The sequence below is a fragment of the Schistocerca cancellata genome, chromosome 8, assembly GCF_023864275.1.
Source record: "Schistocerca cancellata isolate TAMUIC-IGC-003103 chromosome 8, iqSchCanc2.1, whole genome shotgun sequence".
In the NCBI taxonomy this organism is placed as follows: Eukaryota; Metazoa; Arthropoda; class Insecta; order Orthoptera; family Acrididae; genus Schistocerca; species Schistocerca cancellata.
The window spans coordinates 72,763,792-72,772,667 of record NC_064633.1 but is presented as its reverse complement, the minus strand read 5'-3'; positions in this window follow the sequence as shown (position 1 = coordinate 72,772,667).

Here is an 8,876-nt window from a genome sequence, read left to right as displayed (position 1 = left end):
TTTATTGGGGGAATTTTAGGAAAGTGTGGTTCATCTGTAAAAGAGACCGCATATACGATGCTGGTGCGACCTGTTCTTGAGTACTGGTGGAGTGTTTGGGATCCTTACCATGTCGGATTGAAAGAAGACGTCGAAGCAATTCAGAGGCGACCTGCTAGATATGTTACCGGTAGGTTCGATCAGATTGCAAGTGTTACGGATATGCTTCGGGAGCTCAAGTGTAAATCCCTGGAGGAAGAAGACATTCATTTCGAAGAACACTACTAACAAAGTTTAGAGTACTGGCATTTGAAGCTGACTGCAGAGCGATCCTACTGCCGCCAACATACATTTCGCGTCGGGACCACGAATATAAGATAGATTAGGGTTCATGTGTAGGCATATAGATAGTCATTTCTCCGTCGCTCTTTCCTGTAACAGGAAAGGAAACAGCTAGTTGTGGTACAGAGTATCCCACGCCACGCACCGTACGGTGACTTGTGGAGTACGTACGTAGATGTAGATGACAATTTTACCGCTTAGTAGTATAGATCCTTTGTGAGAAGATCGTTATGAGCCGTGAAAGAAGGAGTAGCGTCCACCAGCACGCATCGCACTTCAACAGCTTTACCGAGGTCGTCGCGAGCACTCGTGTCGCAGGGTTGAAGCTGCTTCAGTGATCCCCACAAAAAGCTATAGTCCGGAACAGTCCGGAACAGAGCTACAGTATATGAAGTAGGATGACACTTGAGTCGCGGATGCTGACATCGTAAGCCTTAAATTAAAACTGGGTGCCGAACCGGGACCTGAATCCTCAACGTTGTTGCCATGTCGGAGGCTGTCGCCTACCAGAGCGGCGACGGTCCGTGCAGTTACCGCCGCTCAGCATCGCAATTACGACACGACGCCATCGAGACCAGCCACCAGGAGACGAAGCCGGTGGCTGCCAACAAGGAAATAGTTCCGCCGCATGCAGCTGTCTAAGACGCCGCCAGAACGGCAGAAGTCACTTTGGTTTAGAGACCCTTTCCTGGTCCAAGTGACGGGTGTTACTCATCCCGCTAAATAGGACTGCTCTCCAAGTCCATCGTTAGGGACAAACGCTGCTTTCAGATGTCATTGCCATTCCTCCTTTCTGATTCTCAGGCCGACTGGTATCCTGGAATGTTACAGCGTCTGTGGCAGTACAGTGTGTTCATCGTTAGTGAAGTTATTCAGAACTGAATGTTGCGGCTTTCCACCCGAAACTATAAGTGCTATCGTAGTGAACCTATCTCAGAACAGTTGTCATCCCCGGACACAGACTTAAAGGTCACGAACTTAGCGTCCATCCAATGACCACTGGCGGGTGCTCATTTCTGTCTCGGCTCCAGACAGTGTTTATTCTGAGACGATAAATGTCACGGAATAGTGATACGCACATGGCGTTAGCATCGCGTACACAGGCAGTTCACAGGCACGTGAAAGAGAATTCTATATATTGCGGTCCACAGTGTCAAGAGTGTGCCGAGAACACCAAATTTCAGGCAACACCTCTCACCACTGACGTGGCTGTAGCCGACGGCCCTCGCTTAAGCCGTCGGCACACGGACCGTGCTGTTGTACGTTAACGTGGAGCGAGCCAAGTTCAACGTGCTGCTCAACGCTCAGGAACGATGCGATATGTGCATACGGTGCGTGGGCCCCAACGTGGTATACACGATCGCAACGCACTCCAGCGGCAGTTGAGGGATGCTTCTAGTTCGTAATCACACTGTTTACTCAACGGGAGCGCGTAAAATTCCCACGCTAGTTCTATTAAAACGCACATTTCCTCCATCGTCCACGAAAAGGAAAGTACCATGTCCAATTAATAAGGACACAAGCTTATCGAAGTTCCATTATAAACAGTGCATTACAAATTTGGAATACTTCTCCGCATAAGATTTCATCATTCCCACATTTTAGTTGGTTGGTTGGTTTTGGGGAAGGAGACCAGACAGCGTGGTCATCGGTCTCATCGGATTAGGGAAGGATGGGGAAGGAAGTCGGCCGTGCCCTTTCAGAGGAACCATCCCGGCATTTGCCTGGAGTGATTTAGGGAAATCACGGAAAACCTAAATCAGGATGGCCGGACGCGGGATTGAACCGTCGTCCTTCCGAATGCGAGTCCAGTGTCTAACCACTGCGCCACCTCGCTCGGTCCCACATTTTAGTAAAAACCCCAAGGTCAGTCTTACTTGATCACTGTTCCTACGCAGTATCAGAAACTTTGCAACATGTGAACTACGAGGCGTAAAAGAAAAAGGAACAAAATATCTTCATACAAGTACCGCAAGCTGTCCTGTAGATTAAGCCAATCCAACAAAGTCACCCCTAAAAAAAGGTGAACTTATATTTACATAACATCAAATATTATAATATATGCTTATATTAAACTAATAATAAAGTATCAGAACCTAATAAAAGCACGAATGTTAGGGAAAAAAATTCGGGAGAGTCAAGACGCGAACCACGGCCTCATCATAAAACTCTTCGTTGGTCAGTAACTCTACTCATTACGCTAAACCAACATCACACGTTTGTCAACTAATCAGGTTATCTTACCTATTGCTGAAATCCTTAATAGTAGATATGTTACTAACTGAAATTTAATTATAACAAATTGTACCAAGAAAAATACGTTTTGGTCCGATCTTCAGTGTGTCGCTGCCTTCAAATAGCCTACTCTCACAATACGCAAGTTACAATAATTCTTTTGCCACGAATATGATGTTTCTCATTATTTTATTGTAACGAATTACACAGTTAACAACGGGTTTTCCTGTGATTCTCAATTTGCTGGTGCTCAGAAACGGCATATATACATATAGGCTTGAAATGAATGCCAATATGGCGCCTCACAACTCTGTACTGAAGGGAGACGGAGTGCTTGTGACGTAGATGGCGTTGTGTCATCTCATTGGTCAACGCTCAGACGCACGCTGAGAATATCTGACATGCTAGATATTGCTCTGCACGTTCGGAAAGACTCCCGAGCGTGCTATTCCACGCTATGACGTCAGAAACTGGGCACGCTCAACGCTCAACGTTCGGATGCACGGTCCGTGTGCCGACGGCTTTACCGACCAAGAGCAGCAGAGATTGCGTAGAGTTGTCACTGCTAAGAGAAAAGCAACACCGTGTGAAATAACCGCATAAACCTATGCGGGACTTACGTTGAGCATATCCGTTGCGGTGAAGTTTGCATTTAATGGGCTATAGTAGCAGACGACCGACACGAGTGCCTTCGCTGACAGCACGACACCGCCTGCAGCGGCTCATCTCGGCTCGTGACCATATCGGTTGGATTCTACGCGACTGGAAAACCACGGCCTAGTCAGATGAGTCCCGATTTTACTCAGTAAGAAGTGATGGATAGCTGATAGTAAGGTTCAAGTGGGGCGCAAACACCATCAAGCCACGGACCGAGCTGTCAACAAGCCACTGTACGTGCTGGCGCAGGCTCCATAATGGTTTGGGCTGTGTTTACATGAATTGGACTGGGTTCTCTGGTTCAACTGAACCCATCATTGACTGTAAACGGTCACGTTCGGCTACTTGGAGACCATTTGCAGCTAGTAATGAATTCCATATTCTCAAACAACGACGTCATGTCACCGAGCCACAATTGTTCGCCTTCGTTTTGAAGATCATTCTGGACAGTTCGAGAGAATGATTTGGCCAACCAGACTGCCCGACATGACCTCCACGGAACATAATTGAGGGGTCCGTTCGTGCCACAAAACCCTGGACCGGCAACTCTTTCGCAATTACGGACGGCTATGGCTCAATATATCTGCAAGAGACTTCCAACGACTTGTTGAGTCCACGCCACGACGATCTGCTGCACTAAGACAGCCAAAAGGAGGTCCGACACGGTATTAAGAGTTATCCCACGACTTTTGTCACCTCTGTGTAGTTACGAACAGCGTACTCCACCAGTGTTTCCTCTGTAAACTGACTGTGATCTGCAGTTCTTTTTTTTCCGAGCGTCTGTGTCAGTACACTTGCACCTATTGCCTTACTCTTGTTATTATATCCTTTCTTCCCATATCGCTTTGTTCAATAACCTTATTATATCTTTGACAAGAATGGGAAGAGTATTTCCAAAAATTATTAAATGAAGACAGAGAAGAATATCTAGAAGAAGGAACAGGGGAAGATAAAGGACATGAAGATGATGAGATCCATATTTTAGAAAGTGAAGTACTTCAGGCGTTGAGAACAGGAAAGAATGGTAAATCACCAGGACCAGGCAATATCAATCCGGAGTGTCTGAAATATGGTGGTGACAAAATTGTGAAACTGATAACACAGCTCTTCAACAAAATGATACATGGAGATTCAATACCCAACGAGATGAAGCTAGGTTACATTAATACAATATTTAAGAAAGGGGATCGCAAAATTTGTTCAAACTATCGAGGAATTTGTGTTACAAACACGTTAATGAGAATTTTTGCGAAAGTAATTAAAAACAAACTGGAAAAAAATTTTAGAAACCAAGAAGAACAATGTGGATTCACAGCTGGGAGATCATGTGTAGACCATATTTTCACATTACGACAGATTTTGGAGAAACAGAGGGAAAAATCAAAAAGTATAGGATTAATTTTCATAGATCTAGAAAAAGCGTATGATACTGTTCCAAGAAAATTACTTTGGAGAGCACTACATATGGCAAACATAAACCCTTCCTTGATTAAAATAATACAACAGATGTATAAAGATAACATTTGCCAAGTGAAAGTTGATAATAAACTTTCACAGAAATTTAGAACAAGCAAAGGCCTTTTACAGGGCTGTCCCATGTCACCATCATTATTTAAAATCTATATAGATATTAGCCTTAGAACATGGTCTCGTAAATGTAATAGTATGGGATTAGAAATAAGAGATGGAGTTTACCTACATCATTTATTATTTGCTGATGATCAAGTAGTCATAGCACAAGATGGGGAGGATGCTAACTATATGTGCAATCAACTAGCAGTAGCATACAAAACTTGGGGTTTGAAGATTAATTACCAAAAAACAGAATACTTGACTAATGATTCAGATGAGCTATACATTGAAGGAAAGAAAATCAAAAAGGTAAACACTTTATGTTATTTGGGATCCATTTTAGAAATCGAGGGAAAATCAGAGTCAGAAATCAATAAAAGAATTAGTAGCGGACGGAGGGTCATTGGGATGCTTAACTCAGTCTTATGGAGCAGGAATGTAATGAGCAGAACTAAAAAATTAATATACAAATCCATATTAGAGAGTGTGGTTCTGTATGGAACGGAGACCTGGACAATTAACATGAAGCACATTAAAAAATTACAAGCTCTAGAGATGGACTTTTGGAGAAGATCGGCAAGAATCTCCAGGAAAGAAAAGATACGGAACACCGAAGTAATAAGGAGAATGGAAATAAAAGAAAGAATATATGACGTAATGGATAGGAAGAAATTACAGTGGTACGGGCATGTACGACGAATGGAGGAAGCCAGAATACCAAAGCTGATACTGGAGTTGGAACCGGAGGGGAGAAGAAGAAGAGGACGATCTGTGACCACCTGGCTCCAAAATGTACAGCACACATTGAGGAGAATGTGCACAGAGGAAGAGGACACGCAAGATCGAAACACCTGGAGAAATATTTTGAGAGTTTAGTTTAAGAACGTTTATTGTTTGTATTGTATTTTCCAAGTAAATTATTATGTTGGAGATAAGCCTCTGTAATGAGGAAAAGCTCAAAAATAAAATAAACAATGTTTTCCTGTGTTACGTAGCGCGACACTAGAATTACCTTTCGAGCTCGTTACGCCGTCAAATTCCCGATATACTTGGTGTACTCTGCACGTAATGCTCCTAACATTCTCAGCGGAACGATCCGGCGGCCTTGCTGGCCGAGATACAGTTTGGCAAACACGAAGACAAACTTTCGGCGTGGGTGGGCACTATCTTGCCGAAATGTAAGCTCAGGATGGCTTGCCATTAAGGGCAGCAAAACATGGGGCAGAATAAGGTCGATGTACCGCTGTACTGTAAGGGCTCTGAGGAATGAAATGGCACCTCAGACCAGCACTCACGATTGGCGGACCGTACGGCGGGGCGTCTCGAGACAAGTCCTCAGCCTGGAATCTCCATGTGTACAGCAGAGTTGTCTCCAGTGACAGACAAGTCCCGCTTCGATAACCTGCGAGGACGTGTCTGGAGACGCCAGAAAAGCGATAGGATTCCAACCTGACAGTCACGCGCCATACAGTTTGATAACCGGGGTGCCATTTGGTTTCATAGCGGAACCTTTTGGTTTTCATGCCTGGCATCGGTACAGCACAGCGGTACGTCGACGATATTCCTTCGTGGCAAGCCATCATCGGCTAACATTTTAGCAACGTAATGGCTGCTCGCACACGACGAAAATTTCTATTGGTTATGTTCGTGCTTGCCAAACCCTACTCTGGCCAGCAAAGTCGCTGGCTCTCTTCCCAGTTGAGAACGTTTGGAGCATTATGGACAGGGCCCTCCAACCAACTTGGTATTTCGACAATCTAATGTGCCAGTTGACAAAACGTGGCACGATATTCCTCAGGGGAACATGCAACAACACCATCAGTCAATGCTGAACCTAATAACTACTCCTATAAGGGCTAGAGGTGGGCCAACGCGTTATTGACTTGCCAGTTTGTGAAGCTGTTTCTTTTGAATAAATCACCCAATTTTATTTGAAATTGTAAACTATTTAGAAAATAATATGATCGGCAGTCTGAGATTGTTTGCATATTGTACTGTCAACAACGTGTAGCAAAATCTTCAGAAGATAAAAAGAGCTTCAAACTGATTTAGGCATGATATCTGCAGTGAGCGACAAATAGTAGTTAACGATGAATAATAAAAAGAATGAGGTATATTGTAACTGTTTGCTGCAATTCTACTTCGTCTCATAGTTCACAGAATTCGCTCCACCTCGCGTATTTGCTGTTAGAAACAAAAGTGCAACTAAACTGTTATTTTGTGTGCTAACATACATTCACGCTCTTTACTCTTTCCTAACTTACAAGACACTAAAGAGTAAAATGGAAGGAAAGAGAAAAAATACTTAGCCACTATGCAAGTCAGATGCAAGTATAACCCGACGGTGACAATCATTAAAACAATGAAGCGAGATAATGCCAAAAAATTTCAATCACTAACTCTCTCCTGCGAATGTTAAAATTTTTTGTGTCCCAGCTACATAGGGAGAAATAATCTTAAAATAACGGAAACATTTACGTGTTCATTTTTCACACGTGATATTCGAGAGTGGAAATGTAGAGAAATAGTCAGAAAGCTGTTCTACGAACTATCTGTCAAACACTTAAAAGAGTGAATTGCAGAGTAATCGTGTAGATATAGATCCAGATTTTGTTTTGAAAGTTCCTGATCAATTGAAACTGTGTGCCGGACCAGGGTTCGAACGCCGAACACGGTTCTGGGTTCGAATTCCGGTTCGCCACACAGTTTTAATCTGCAACGAAGTTTCATATCAGCGCAAACTCGACTGCAGCGTGAAAGATTAATTCTGGTTTGCACAACAGTCAAACGATGGTGGCCGAGCAGTGCGCCGTGTCGTGACGGGTGACACGCACGCGGACTTTTTAACGCGCTCACTCACGTCAGCGGCCCGGGACAGTGCAAACACGGCGGTGCGCACCGTCTGTTTGCTCGCCGCTCATCTGTTTGTCCGGTGCGGCGTTCGATTGTCCCGCGACGGGCAGTACTGGCCGCGGATGACTCTCACACTCACTGAAGTCCATCTGATGACAACTTCGTTGTGGCCAGACACAGAGGAAACGGGACTCATATCCCGCCGCTTCGCTTAAAACACCCAAATTGTTTGTGCTCACACTTGCGTGGTTTAGCTGTTTCAGATGATCTTGGGCCGTGTGTATCTGGATACCTCAAATGAGAGGAACTGGCTGTCCTCATTAGTTTTGCCCGATCGATTTGACAGTTTGTCGCCAAGTGCAGGAGTTGTGTCAAGCTAAACAAAAAACAATACTGTCGTCGATATACACTGACGAGCCGGAGAGTTTGTGTTGCGTGGGTTTTAAGTTGGCCCTGTGCACAGGGTGTCCCAGAGCCATTCGTCAAAATTAACACAGGACGTAGACAACGTAAAAACAAATATATTTAGCTATGGCAAAAATGGTCCCAGATGGTAGTTTCTGATGCTAGGGACGATTTATACAGAAGGTAGTTTAACATGCTATTTACAGCTTTTAGCATACTAGTTTGATAGAAACTGCTCGAATGCGCGACCATTAGCCCGTATGCATGCAGCATATAGTAGGATCATTGATTGTCATGTCACTGAGAAGACTCCTGGCAATAGGACCAGAAGTGACGACAATTCTAGCGATGAGGTCTTCTGTTTCCACAACGGTTACATACAGCAGCCACTTCATATACCCCCAGAGGAATAAATCCAGATGTGAGGTCACGTGTCCTCGGTGGCCAAGCCACACGGCCACCTCGACCGAGTCATCGATTTCTGAAGGTGGCTATAGATGATTCGTGATAGCAGTGTTGTAATAGGCTGACCCATCGTGTTAACATTCAGAATGTCTAACATTCAGAGGTTCATCCTCAAGCAGCTCTGGCAACACACGTTCCGCGAAGATGCAATATTTCCGTCCGTTGACGCGGAATGGAAGACTATATGGTCCAATCAATCTGTCACTGAAAATGCCAGCCCGCACATTAACACCTAATCGCTGTTGATGTGCATCAAGTCAAATATCACGTGGATTCACATGTGTCCAAACATGCAAATTGTGTACACAGAGCAGTTAGGAATGTCAATAGACATTCCCCGTCAGCAGCAGCTACACGTATGGGCATGT